A 13,961-nucleotide genomic window follows, 5' to 3' on the forward strand; every position below is an offset into this window, starting at 1 on the left:
TCACCCTGAACACACCATCCCCACTGTCAAACATGGTGGTGGCAGCATCATGGTTTGGGCCTGCTTTTCTTCAGCAGGGACAGGGAAGATGGTTAAAATTGATGGGAAGATGGATGAAGCCAAATACAGGACCATTCTGGAAGAAAACCTGATGGAGTCTGCAAAAGACCTGAGACTGGGATGGAGATTTGTCTTCCAACAAGACAATGATCCAAAACATAAAGCAAAATCTACAATGGAATGGTTCACAAATAAACATATCCAGGTGTTAGAATGGCCAAGTCAAAGTCCAGACCTGAATCCAATCGAGAATCTGTGGAAAGAACTGAAAACTGCTGTTCACAAACGCTCTCCATCCAACCTCACTGAGCTCGAGCTGTTTTGCAAGGAGGAATGGGCAAAAATGTCAGTCTCACAATGTGCAAAACTGATAGAGACATACCCCCAACGACTTACAGCTGTAATCGTAGCAAAAGGTGGCGCAAGGCGTATTAACTTAAGGGGGCTGAATAATTTTGCACCCCCAATATTTCAGTTTTTTATTTGTTTAAAAGGTTTGAAATATCCAATAAATGTCGTTCCACTTCATGATTGTGTCCCACTTGTTGTTGATTCTTCACAAAAAATTACAGTTTTATATCTTTAGGTTTGAGGCCTGAAATGTGGCAAAAGGTCGAAAAGTTCAAGGGGGCCGAATACTTTCGCAAGGCACTGTATATAACTGTGACCAGCTGTCATTTTAGAAATTGGATGATCATAGTTGGGGAGAACATGTGAGGATGATGCAGGGTTTGAGAGACAGGCTGTGTCTCCCTCTGTTTCTGTGCTCCTCACTCAGCAGATGGTCTCCACAGCAGCATTTGTTCTGCTGTAGCAAATGACCATCCACATACTGCAGAGCCTATGCCATCCATTTGGCGGCAAGATGACTACTTTGTAGATCAGACCAGCAGTTCCACGCTGGATAAATTGTCTCTTTTTCTTTATTGGCTGAGCAGAGGAAGATGAGGTCAGGGCCATATGCAATGACATTTTTTATTTGTGTCTTCATTTGAAAAAATATATATTTACTATGGTCAAACTAACCTTCCAGGAGTGCACCCCCATACGCCCATTTTGTCTCAAGCTGAGCTGTAGATGATTATTTCTGAGATGAGACAGAGTTATTTATTTTTTCCTGTCTAGATTACTGTCACTCCACTTTCATGTGTTTTAGCAACATATGTCCCCTTGAGGTCAAGAATGCTGCTCCAAAGCCTTTGACCAGGTGCTCTAAAATGAGTCTGTTCTTGATTTCTTTACACTGGCTCCTCAACAAATTCAAAACACAAGTCAAGATTATTTTGATCACTTTCAGAGCTCTGCCTGTTGGCTGTTCCTACTGTAGCTCCACTAAAGGAGACTGTACTTAGAAGTTGAGGCTCCCAAATTGTGAACGCTGTGAACACCTTTAGTAAAAAGCAGCTCAAAACCAACCAGCGTTTCTTAAGTTTTATCTAAAGTTTTCTATTTCCTTTATAACCCTTGTGTTGTGTAGTGGTCTATAAACTCTCTTACTTATTATTACAATTAACACTGAACCACAAAACAGGACATCAAGATAAAGATACTGTAAATAACAGACACAGATCACAAAGTTCACTGAAATAAAACTGGTAAGCGGTAGGTAAAGCACCACTAATGTGATAACAACAACTAAACAACACAAAACACACACAAGTCAATACAGTCAGCCACTATGACTGCAACAAATGGAAGAACAACAAGGCAACAGGGATGCAAAATGAATTTACCAACTCAAAGATAATACACAGAGAGGGTGGCTGTGATTTAAGTGGGAAACTTACTTTAAAACAATCGCACTATTCTTAAAAGCATGTGTGTTTCTGTTCGTGGGGTGACTCTTTGAAATAGTTTGGAGGACAAAATCAAATTGAGTAAAGATGTCTTACAGTTCAACATGAAATACAAAAGAGCAATTCTGGATAGGTACAGTAAAGAGGAGGGAGGTTGTAACTCATGAGTAGAGAAATTATTGACGGTAGTGTATTATTTTGTATGAACATGTTTCAGTTTTGTTCTGATCTATTTAGAAGTTAATTGTGCTTAAATGTACTGGATGGACAGTATAGCTCAAGCATGGTACATGAACAAATGATTTAATTAAGGAAATTATGGAATAGTAACTTCATTTATTGAATTGATCGTCAAATGTTTTTTGGATGTTGACGATGTTTTCGGTTATAGGGTTGTATCGTTGTTCATGGAACAAAAATAGATTGAAAACACTTTGATACAGGTATGGAAATTTCAAAAAAGGTAGGACCTGAAAAGCATTTTGCTTCTTCCTACTCTCTTTGGGACAAGAGTATTTACTTATTTTGCTTATTCTTGCTTTTTTTAAATAGTAAAATACTTTGTGTCTTGTATTTAAAAAAAAAAAAAAGTATGTTGTTTGAAATAAAACTATTGATTCATTCATTCATTTATGGTAAATGAGTTTTGGAGTGCTATTCCTCATAAGCTCAGAGCACCATCCCACCACAGGGTTTCCTCATTAGTGGCAAGAAAAGATTGTCACTCCCATTCATCTCTATGGCTGCCATGTTTTTAGACGGACAAGACCACAGGGAGCTTCTCAAGGAGAGAGATGACTAAAAACCAGCTCTCCCCTGTGGACAGACCTCCTGAGACACAGCTCAGACATTAACAAGACTTCCAGTTTGATGCATGGAACTCTGTTATCATATATTTGTTTTTTTAGGCCTGTTATAAGAGCAATCAAATTAGATTTGGACATGTGTTATAATGGCCTATATGCCCTAAACTCACCATTTAACTCACTTTAAACACTAGATTTTCTTTGTTCCTTTCTGCATTTACATATTTTCTTCCTTGATGAATCATACCTCATCAAGGCAGATGCAACCTAAACAGAAAGAGTCTGGCTATCACTGTGACTGCCAGAGACCTGTCAGGATTTTAAGGTTCGGCCGAGTGTTGTGGTCTGGTGCCCTCTGCAGACAGAGATGAGGCACATATTTTGCAGTTTGATGTGACAGTAAAACATAAGGGTTTTCAAATGATGGAGGAAGTATTCAGACCTTAAGTAAAAGTACTAAAACCACACTTTAAAAAACTCTATTACAAGCAAAAGTCTTGCATTGCAAATGTTACTTAAGTCAGCCTGATCAGGAAAATGTGAGGTATTAAAACTAAAAGTAGTCAATCCAGAAAAATGGCACATGTGAATGTTATATTTTTGAGTGCTATTTTTTATGCATTTATATAATAGCAGGATTTTACTAATGTAGTTATTTTGTATAGGACAGCAACTAATGATTATTTTAAATATGGATTCATCTACTGATTATTTTCTTGATTGGTTGTTTGATTTGTAAAACTTGTTTTTGCTCATCATAATTATCCAAAGGGACATCTTCACAATGGTCTGTTTTGTCCACCCAACAGTCCAAAGCTCAGAATTATTTAAAAAAACTAAAGTGAAATAAATAAAAGGAAACTCACATGTAAGAAGCTGGAACCATGATTTTTGGCATTTGTGCAAGAAAAATGACTAAACGATTATCAAGATAGCTGCAGATTAGTTTCTGTTGGGCCAATTAATCGACTACTTTTAGCTGTGTTTGCACAATTTCACGTTTTGTGTGCAAAAATCTTAATTTGTTAAGCAACCATGTAGTGTAAAGTACAATATTTCCATCTGAAAAACAGAGTAGAAGCATAAAGTGGCTTGAGGAAAAAAGTACCTCAAATTTGCACTTGAGTACAGTATTTGAGTAAATGTATTTAGGTACATTCCACCACCACTGTATAGGCAACTATTGTACTTTCAGTAGAATATGCACATGCTACATTCTTGCCTGAGGGGGGACTGGGATGCTTTCATTTAATTTATATGATATGAATGACAATAAAAGTCAGTGGATAGTGTTCTGCTTGTTGTCTTTAATCTAATGTTTACACTGGTTAGGCTGTCCAGAGCCTCAAGCATTGTTAATCAATAGACATTTTTGGGTCAAGAAATACAGTGAGATAATTATATGAAACTGTGATGGATTGAAAACCTCACCCTTAACAACTATGGTGTTTATACAGAGACACATGTTTTCAGAGAACGGGAAAACAGACAAGAACATGTGGTCAACATTATGCCTTTATCATAGTTTTCAATCCAACATCAGCTACAATGGAGAGGGCATCAATCTGTTAAAGTTGATGAAAAATATGCCTCAAAAGCTTTTGACTTTAGGTGAAACTAACAAAATAACATATACACTTCATTACCAAAAGTAATTGGACATCCAAATTGAATACTTCAATAGTAAACTTTGTTTTTTAACTCAATATCTTTGGGTTTTGGACTGTGCAATCAAAACACATTATCTTTGGCTCTGGGGTAAATGTGGGTACATTTTTTTCTATATTATTTTCTGACATTTTATTAAACAAACAATCAATTAAATAATAATTCCTGGTTGTCCTAAAACAAACTTAAAACATCCTATATTATTTTGGCCAAAACAAAGTGATGAGAACATAATTTGTCATTATTTTTAGTTTAAAAAATGAGAAAGAGTAATTATTTAAAGGATTAACTCCAATTGGAGGATAAACAAACAAACGAACAACAACATAACACATTTAGTTGGTATACAGTACATTTCTGAAAGTAGAGGCTTAAATAGTTTTTTTTTTTTTTTTTCCAATTCCCAGAGCACTCTGCTGAAATCCTGAATTCAGGCTGTAGAATCCAACCCCGCTGGTGTGAAAGATACCATGCAGTTCATGTAAAGTGTCCTGCAAATCACTTTTCCACGGGTCCACATGACAAGCCAATGGTCTTCAAGTTGTTCCTTGTCAAGCAGTCTTCTATATAAACCCTAACCACACAAACATACACACAGCCCCGTGAGAAATCTGGAACAAGAGTTCACAAAAACTTCATCATGGCTGTGAGGATTTGTGTTGTGGCCTGTGCTCTCTTTTTGGGAATGTGCATAGTCACAAATGGTGGACCAAGTGACACAACCCACGCCTTCTGCAAGATTGTCTGGTAAGACTTCATCTCTTTGTGATCAACTGTTAGTTAGATTTGTACCCTCAGCCGATGGTTCATGCAGTGTGACCGTGGGGGTGCACATACAGATAAGATATATTGAAAACTAAAAACAAAAAGTGTATATAAATACAAAAAAAATAGATAGATAGACAAAAGACATTGACATATTTAACTTTTTCTGTTCCCAGGCTGTTTGGATTTCCATGTGATAAAGTTAGTATGGCCATCCTGACTCAGATTAAAGCAATGGGCTCATACAAGGTGAGAAGCTTGAAGAGAAATTTAGTTTGGTGACTAGTGTACTATGTCTATAGTTGACACTGATTTACTCATTATGTGGTTGTAATCCAGCTCGGCCCAGTGACTTCAGCCCTAATTCAGGCCAACCACACCTCTGCAATCGGCCAGATCGAGACTGTTAACTTCACCATGATCTCCACAGCTTCGGGCCAGGGCTGCCACGTAGATGTGAGACAGTCACTTTTGTATTACTAAATCTTAATTAACATCAGTAAAAATGATATTCAGATATTTAGAGGAAATACAAATAAAGGGTCTATGAACATGTTTTATTTGGTTGCTGTCCAGGGTTCATCTGTGTCCGCATTCTGGTTCAGCCTGTTTGATAATGGCACCAACTACTGTAACCTCCACAACGTAATACAAGGTAGGTGGTTTACACACACTGATTAATTATATTATTGTTGACTTTACTTTGAAATGAATAAAACGCCCTTTTAGTCAAAATGTCAGCAATGCTATTACAAAATGTTGTAATCAGAATCAGAATTCAGTCCTGAAATGTGTAAATTGAGATCCATCTCTGTCTGTAGATTGTTGATTATTGTCTTTCTGTTTCCCTTTTCTGTACAGGAAGTGGACTTACCAAAGCTCCAGGCTTCACAGAGTTCACTAACGAGTGGCTCTGCCTTGGAGTTGGAGTTGCTGCCTGCAAATAATTGTGAAATCTGAAATGTCACGGTTCTGGTTAAAATTCATGGTTGAAATTTCTGTCCCGTCATACAGATCTATAGAATGGATTTACCAAAGTGTTTTTGTAATAGCACATGAACTCACCATCCTGTTCTGAATTAATGCCATTATTTCTGTTTTTTAATGATCAGTTTGTCTGTGGGACACATGTGATATTATAATATGATTATTATATGAATGTGAAGCTGACTTATAGTGGTGAGACCTGATTAAATCTGATGACAGTACATTGTTTGTGAACTAAATTGCAAAATTAGAATTTACAATTACATCTCAGCTGTCTCCACACAAGAGAATGAAGATAATCAATAACAACATAGTAGTTAATATTTGTCAAATATGACATGCTCCTCAAGGAAGTGACTCACAGTTTAAAGCATATTAAACAATAAAGCATGCAGACAGGAAATATTACTGCTTGACTAAATGTGGGACTTTGCACACAATACCATTCTTGTTGCCAACATCTTTTAATGTTGGAGTTTGGTGTGCTCATTTCCCTCCTATCTTTAGGCCACCCAATAAATGACTGTAAAGTGATTATTCATACACAAGCATGATGCATAACAATCTGCTTTTGGGATGCTATGTCCACAAGACTTTTGAACACTAAAACAATTATTCTGCTCCATTTTCATGCAGTGGAAGGAAATACAACCCACAGGAGCGTTTTCCGTCTCTGTACCTAAACGTAGTCTCGCATTGCCAGACACACCACAAACACATTTTAGGATAGGTGAAAACAACGCTCTGGGTTGTTTACATTTCTTTAAGTCAATCACAATCATCTTGGACAGCGCTAAATTCTGGACGCAGAAACGGTGGCTATGCAAAATGGTCTCTGGAAGGAACTTGTTTTGGTGGAATATTTGCACCGCACAAAAGAAAATGCCACATAATATATTAAATGTTGCGAAACGGGTCCGTTTGGTTAGGATTTGGCAACAAAACCTTTTAGTTATGTTTATTAAAAGATTGTGGTTTTGGCAAGGGCTTAGCACAAAATTCTGGACCCTGTACAAAGGCACTCTCTATGGACCCCTCCCCGCATCCACAGCTAAGCTCAAGAATCTTTTTGGGCCATCCTCACACGAGGGCCCTGTATACTTAGTCCCCTTCCCCCACCCCAGTCCGACGCCACTGGGTTTCCATTAAAATCATGGATGTATAAGGTTAAAATTAGTACATTTGTTACTTTACTGCACTTCCATTCATCATGATGTAATTATACAGGTGGTACAGAATGTGACGTAGTTGCTTTTGGTACGAAAGTTAACATAACTTCCCATTTATTTTCAAACGGGATACAAACACCGCTCTCCTGGGTGAAAGTCCTGTCTGTTTGACGGGCCCGCCCTAAATAGACATCCTCTGTCTTAATCATGTCAATGGTCTTAATACCATGTTACATGACTTCCTGCTTTGCTCCCGTCACAATTACTATGGCCACTAGGGGACGCCCCCTAACAATACATACGTATACAATTCGTTAAATATGTAAATAGCTTTAAAAAAGAAATAGTGGGTTTTTTGGTCACGTTTCCAGTGTATCTATTGTTGTTTTTATTATTTCCACACTGGTTAGGTTTATTTTGTTTGTGATTAAATATAATTTAATTTTTTATTTTTATTTTTTAACAAAATACAAAACATACAACTTGCAACATGACGAAATCTATATACTGTATATATATATATATATATATATATATATATATATATATATATATATATATATATATATATATACATACATATATATGTACAGGTATATACTATTCTATATTCTATATATACAGTACAGGCCAAAAGTTTGGACACACCTTCTCATTCAATGCGTTTTCTTTATTTTCATGACTATTTACATTGTAGATTCTCACTGAAGGCATCACAACTATGAATGAACACATATGGAATTATGTACTTAACAAGAAAGTGTGAAATAACTGAAAACACTCAATGAGCTTCATGAGGTAGTCACCTGAAATGGTTTTCACTTCACAGGTGTGCCTTGTCAGGGTTAATTAGTGGAATTTTTTCCCTTATTAATGGGGTTGGGACCATCAGTTGTGTTGTGCAGAAGTCAGGTTGATACACAGCCGACAGCCCTACTGGACAACTGTTGGAGTTCATATTATGGCAAGAACCAATCAGCTAAGTAAAGAGAAACGAGTGGCCATCATAACTTTAACAAATGAAGGTCAGTCAGTCCGGAAAATTGTTAAAACTTTGAATGTGTCCCCGAGTGCAGTCGCGAAAACCAACAAGCGCTACAACGAAACTGGCTCACATGAGGACCGTCCCAGGAAAGGAAGACCAAGAGTCACCTCTGCTGCTGAGGATAAGTTCATCTGAGTCAACAGCCTCAGAAATCGCAAGTTAACAGCAGCTCAGATTAGAGACCAGATGAATGCCACACAGAGTTCTAGCAGCAGACACATCTCTAGAACAACTGTTAAGAGGAGACTGCGCGAATCAGGCCTTCATGGTCAAGTAGCTGCTAGGAAACCACTGCTAAGGAGAGGCAACAAGCAGAAGAGATTTGTTTGGACCAAGAAACACAAGGAATGGACATTAGACCAGTGGAAATCTGTGCTTTGGTCTGATGAGTCCAAATTTGAGATCTTTGGTTCCAACCGCCGTGTCTTTGTGCGACACAGAAAAGGTGAACGGATGGATTCTACATGCCTGGTTCCCAACGTGAAGCATGGAGAAGGAGGTGTGATGGTGTGGGGGTGCTTTGCTGGTGACACTGTTGGGGATTTATTCAAAATTGAAGGCATACTGAACCAGCATGGCTACCACAGCATCCTGCAGCGACATGCCATCCCATCCGGTTTGTGTTTAGTTGGACCATCATTTATTTTTCAACAGGACAATGACCCCAAACACATCTCCAGGCGGTGTAAGGGCTATTTGACCAAGAAGGAGAGTGATGGAGTGCTGCGCCAGATGACCTGGCCTCCACAGTCACCGGACCTGAACCCAATCGAGATTTGGGTTTGCCTTCTCCCAATCGAGAAGGCAAAAGGGCCAACAAGTGCTGAGCATCTCTGGGAACTCCTTCAAGTTGTCCACTGTTGGAAAACCATTTCAGGTGACTACCTCTTGAAGCTCATCAAGAGAATGCCAAAAGTGTGCAAAGCAGTAATCAGAGCAAAGGGTGGCTACTTTGAGGAATCTAAAATATAAGACGTTTTCAGTTATTTCACACTTTTTTGTTAAGTACATAATTCCACATGTGTTCATTCATAGTTTTGATGCCTTCAGTGAGAATCTACAATGTAAATAGTCATGAAAATAAAGGAAACGCATTGAATGAGAACTTTTGGCCTGTACTGTATATGTAGAATATAGAATAGTATATACATCCAATCTGGCAAACCGTTTATATGACATTTTTTGCCCCACCCTAGCCATCTCACAAGCCCACTCCTACTGGTTAGGTTTCTTACATTATGTCCAGTTATGTATGTCGAAATGCCTTCTGGAGATTCTCTGGTCTGAATGTGGTGTGGAAGGTGAAAAAAAAAATCACTGAATGTTACAAGTCACATGTTTTATTTTGCTGTGGAGCATTTTTCTTTTTTTAGACACCCATTGCTGTTTTCTACAGACTGTCAAGCCTCCTGATTCTGTGTTGTTCTACTTTATAGGCTATGTCCAGCCAACTAAGTAAAGTCATCTGACTTTTCTGAGAATGACCATCATGCAGAACTTAATGATTTCACAGAATATAAAAGCAGTGGAGAGACTTCAGTGGATTTATAATCTGATGACGTGGATGACAGTAACATCTTTGTCTACATCAACAAACATGCAATGACAGACCTAAAACATTCTACGTGCACACATGCTTAAATATAGATCTTACTTTTTTTGTTTTATACTGAATCACATTTTGTCTTGAATTGTATATTAAATAACATAGTCTGAATGTGAGATGTAACCATAAGGACTATTACGTTTTACATATCAATGACAAAAACATGACTCAGATGTGCAGAGCCGAGTCACAGGCAGAGGCCCTAATCATGACCCTCATTAGTATGGATTGAAACATTACTCCATGACTATACTCACATTTTCAAAATAATATTGCCACATTATCCAGCTATAAGCTTGCTGTGTAGCTTTTTATTACATGGCTTTGTTAAATACTTGATTCTGATTGGTCAATTACGGCATTCTACGATCTATTATATCTAAATAGCAGACCGCTGCTAACAGCTATCCAACCATTGCTCTGGACGCAGTTTTGATCATAGACTCTGGAGGAATGGAATTCAATACAATTATTTTAAAATAAATAGTTTGTGTCAAATTATTGATTTCTTTAGTAAGTAACCGTGTAATAAGCATAAATTAGAAAGGGCCGGTCATTATTGCAAATTAAATGTGTTATTATCCCTTACATAACTAAAAGCTTGTTTTACAGGTGGCAAATCCGTAGCCAGGACAAGCCCATTCACTGTCATCTCCATGAAGCCCCGTGCTAAATTGCAGCCACTTTCTTAAATCAAAAGATTAATTTGCATAATTAAAAAGACAGAAAAAAATCTGATATAGGACATTTATTCCTACCCCAAAAATACATTACATTTTTACAATTAAATGATATATGAAAAAGTAAATTAAATGTAAAACATAAGGTTGTACATTTGTTACGTTACTTCATTGACGGTTACGCAAGGTTACATTTTGGCCTAAAAACAGGCATGGCCATTTTCAAAGGGGTCACTTAACCTCTCACTTCAACATATCTGAATGAAAATGTGTTCTATGGGCACCTGTCTTTTTTTTTTTTTTACAGACATGCCCACTTTATGCTAATCCCATCCAGGTTTTGGCAAGAAGCATGCATTTTCTTTGCATGCAGTATACATATATAATTTTCCTACTCTAAAAATTATGTATTTGAATATTTCTGCATACTGGGTCCCTAAACAGTCTTGGAGTTGCATAAATTGGGGATGACTGGGAAGTGGAGACTCTTGTGGATTTAAAGAACCCAACTTTATTCATGTGTGATGATATTAGTGAGAGACCATTTTTTGGAACATGACGTACTATTTCTTTATTCAGTTTAGTTTTGTCAACTTAAGAGGCCATTTACTTGGAAAAGATAGCCCTGCATGTAAACAACTCAAAGCATGAAAAATTGTTTGAATGTCTGTCATCTGACCGCTAAATTTCTTACAATTAAATCTGTGTTACAGCTAGGGTTGGGTACCGTTTGGATTTTTACGATTCCGATGCCGAACCGGTACTTTTAAAACGATTCCGATTCCTAAACCGATTCTTGAAAAACAAAAAACAAAATGACATAAAAGAAAGGCTTTTTATGGAGGTTTTTTTTTTATTGAAAATTATTTAAATTTAACAATATATTAACGTTTTAAAGTACTTAAATATATACTAACTAAACCTAAGTCACCTAACACACAACTACAATAATTTAACAAATAACAGTTACACTATTAACAAGTACCAACAAAATAAATGTTGAGTTGGTATGCCAACCAGCTTCAAACTTTAGCTGTTCTTTTGCAGAAAAATGACCATATTTGCCTTCTCTGGCAAGATAGGACACCTCTCCTGACTTATGACATGTCCTGCACAGGAGAAAACTCTCTCAGATGGTGTCCAAGAGGTCTGTACACACCCAGGTATGAGCTTGAAGGGGCAGACAATTTGGGGAGGCTGTCCTGCCTCCCCCACCACCAGGCTACAGGCTCTTGTCCTGAACGATAGACTAACAGAGTAAGTGTAATGTTTACTAGCGATCACGTGCAGTCAGCGAATGGTTTTACGTCCGTTTTGGTGAGCCCAGAGGAAAAATATGCCATTTTAAAAGTAGCCTTCATTTATGGTAGCTAGCTAACGGTAGACTACAGAGAAAGTGGGATATTTTTACGTCCGTTTCAGAGCATGTACAAAAAGCCGTCTGTCAGCAGCGATTGTAGAGTGCATATCGGGGGAATAGCGCGGACACGCGCTTCACTCCGCGAGCGGGCACGTGCGCCACTAGACTGCGGTCAAGCCAGCCTCCACTTCAAAATGAGCGGTCAAACTAGCCACCCCTATATTTCGCGGTGCGCGTATACACTTGCTATTACGGTGAAACTAAAAAGAGGGAATTTTCTGACGAAGGCAATTTCCCATTCATTTATTCTGTCTGTCTGTCTGTCTGTCTATCTGCCTGCCTGTCTGTCTGTCTGTCTGTCAGAAAGAAAGAAGGAAAGAAAGATTTTAGCACACCTCACAACCTCTGTGACAACTGCATGATATGCTGAATTCCAAAATAAGAGCCCCCCCAAAACTCAAATATTAGCTGTTTTGTCTACACATTAAGAAAATCATGAAAATAAAAGTCCTATCTTCCACAGACCAATTTCACCTCAGCTGGAGAGGACTCCTTCTCAATGTGTGATCTACAATGTTTCAGGACATTCTGATGTTGTTTTCCAAAATAAGAGCCCCCCAAAACTCATATATACGCTGTTTTGTCTACACATTCAGAAAGTTATAAAAATAAAAGTCCTAGCTTCCACAGACCAATTTCACCTCAGATGGAGAGGACTCCTTCTCAATGTGTGATCTACAATGTTTCAGGACATTCTGATGTTGTTTTCCAAAATAAGAGCCCCCCAAAACTCATATATTAGCTGTTTTGTCCATACATTCAGAAAATCATAAAAATAAAAGTCCTAGCTTCCACAGACCACTTTCACATCAGATGGAGAGGACACCTTCTCAAGGTGTGATCTACAATGTTTCAAGACATTCTGATGTTGTTTTCCAAAATAAGAGCCCCCCAAAGCTCAAATATTAGCTGTTTTGTCTACACATTAAGAAAATCATGAAAATTAAAAGTCCTAGCTTCCACAGACCAATTTCACCTCAGATGGAGAGGACTCCTTCTCAATGTGTGATCTACAATGTTTCAGGACATTCTGATGTTGTTTTCCAAAATAAGAGCCCCCCAAAACTCATATATACGCTGTTTTGTCTACACATTCAGAAAGTTATAAAAATAAAAGTCCTAGCTTCCACAGACCAATTTCACCTCAGTTGGAGAGGACTCCTTCTCAATGTGTGATCTACAATGTTTCAGGACATTCTGATGTTGTTTTCCAAAATAAGAGCCCCCCAAAACTCATATATACGCTGTTTTGTCTACACATTCAGAAAGTTATAAAAATAAAAGTCCTAGCTTCCACAGACCACTTTCACATCAGATGGAGAGGACACCTTCTCAAGGTGTGATCTACAATGTTTCAAGACATTCTAATGTTGTTTTCCAAAATAAGAGCCCCCCAAAACTCATATATACGCTGTTTTGTCTACACATTCAGAAAGTTATAAAAATAAAAGTCCTAGCTTCCACAGACCAATTTCACCTCAGATGGAGAGGACCCCTTCTCAATGTGTGATCTACAATGTTTCAGGACATTCTGGTGTTGTTTTCCAAAATAAGAGCCCCCCAAACTCATATATTAGCTGTTTTGTCCATACATTCAGAAAATCATAAAAATAAAAGTCCTAGCTTCCACTGACCAATTTCACCTCAGATGGAGAGGACACCTTCTCAAGGTGTGATCTACAATGTTTCAGGACATTCTGATGTACAGTTTCAAAATAAAAGCCTGTCAAAGTCTTGAATATGAGACAAATTAGATATGATTTTGGATTCAATTTAAAAGTAAACACCCTGTTATCAAACAATAAATCCACTTCAGGGTTATATTACACGACCCCGTGGTGTGACTCATTAAGTATCAAGACATTCTGATGTACAGTTTCAAAATAAAAGCCTGTCAAAGTCTCAAATATGAGGCATATTTAGGCTGGTGACAAATGGTCAAAAAGGGCTTTAGTTTTT

This window comes from Perca fluviatilis, chromosome 11 (assembly GCF_010015445.1).
Source record: "Perca fluviatilis chromosome 11, GENO_Pfluv_1.0, whole genome shotgun sequence".
NCBI lineage: Eukaryota > Metazoa > Chordata > Actinopteri > Perciformes > Percidae > Perca > Perca fluviatilis.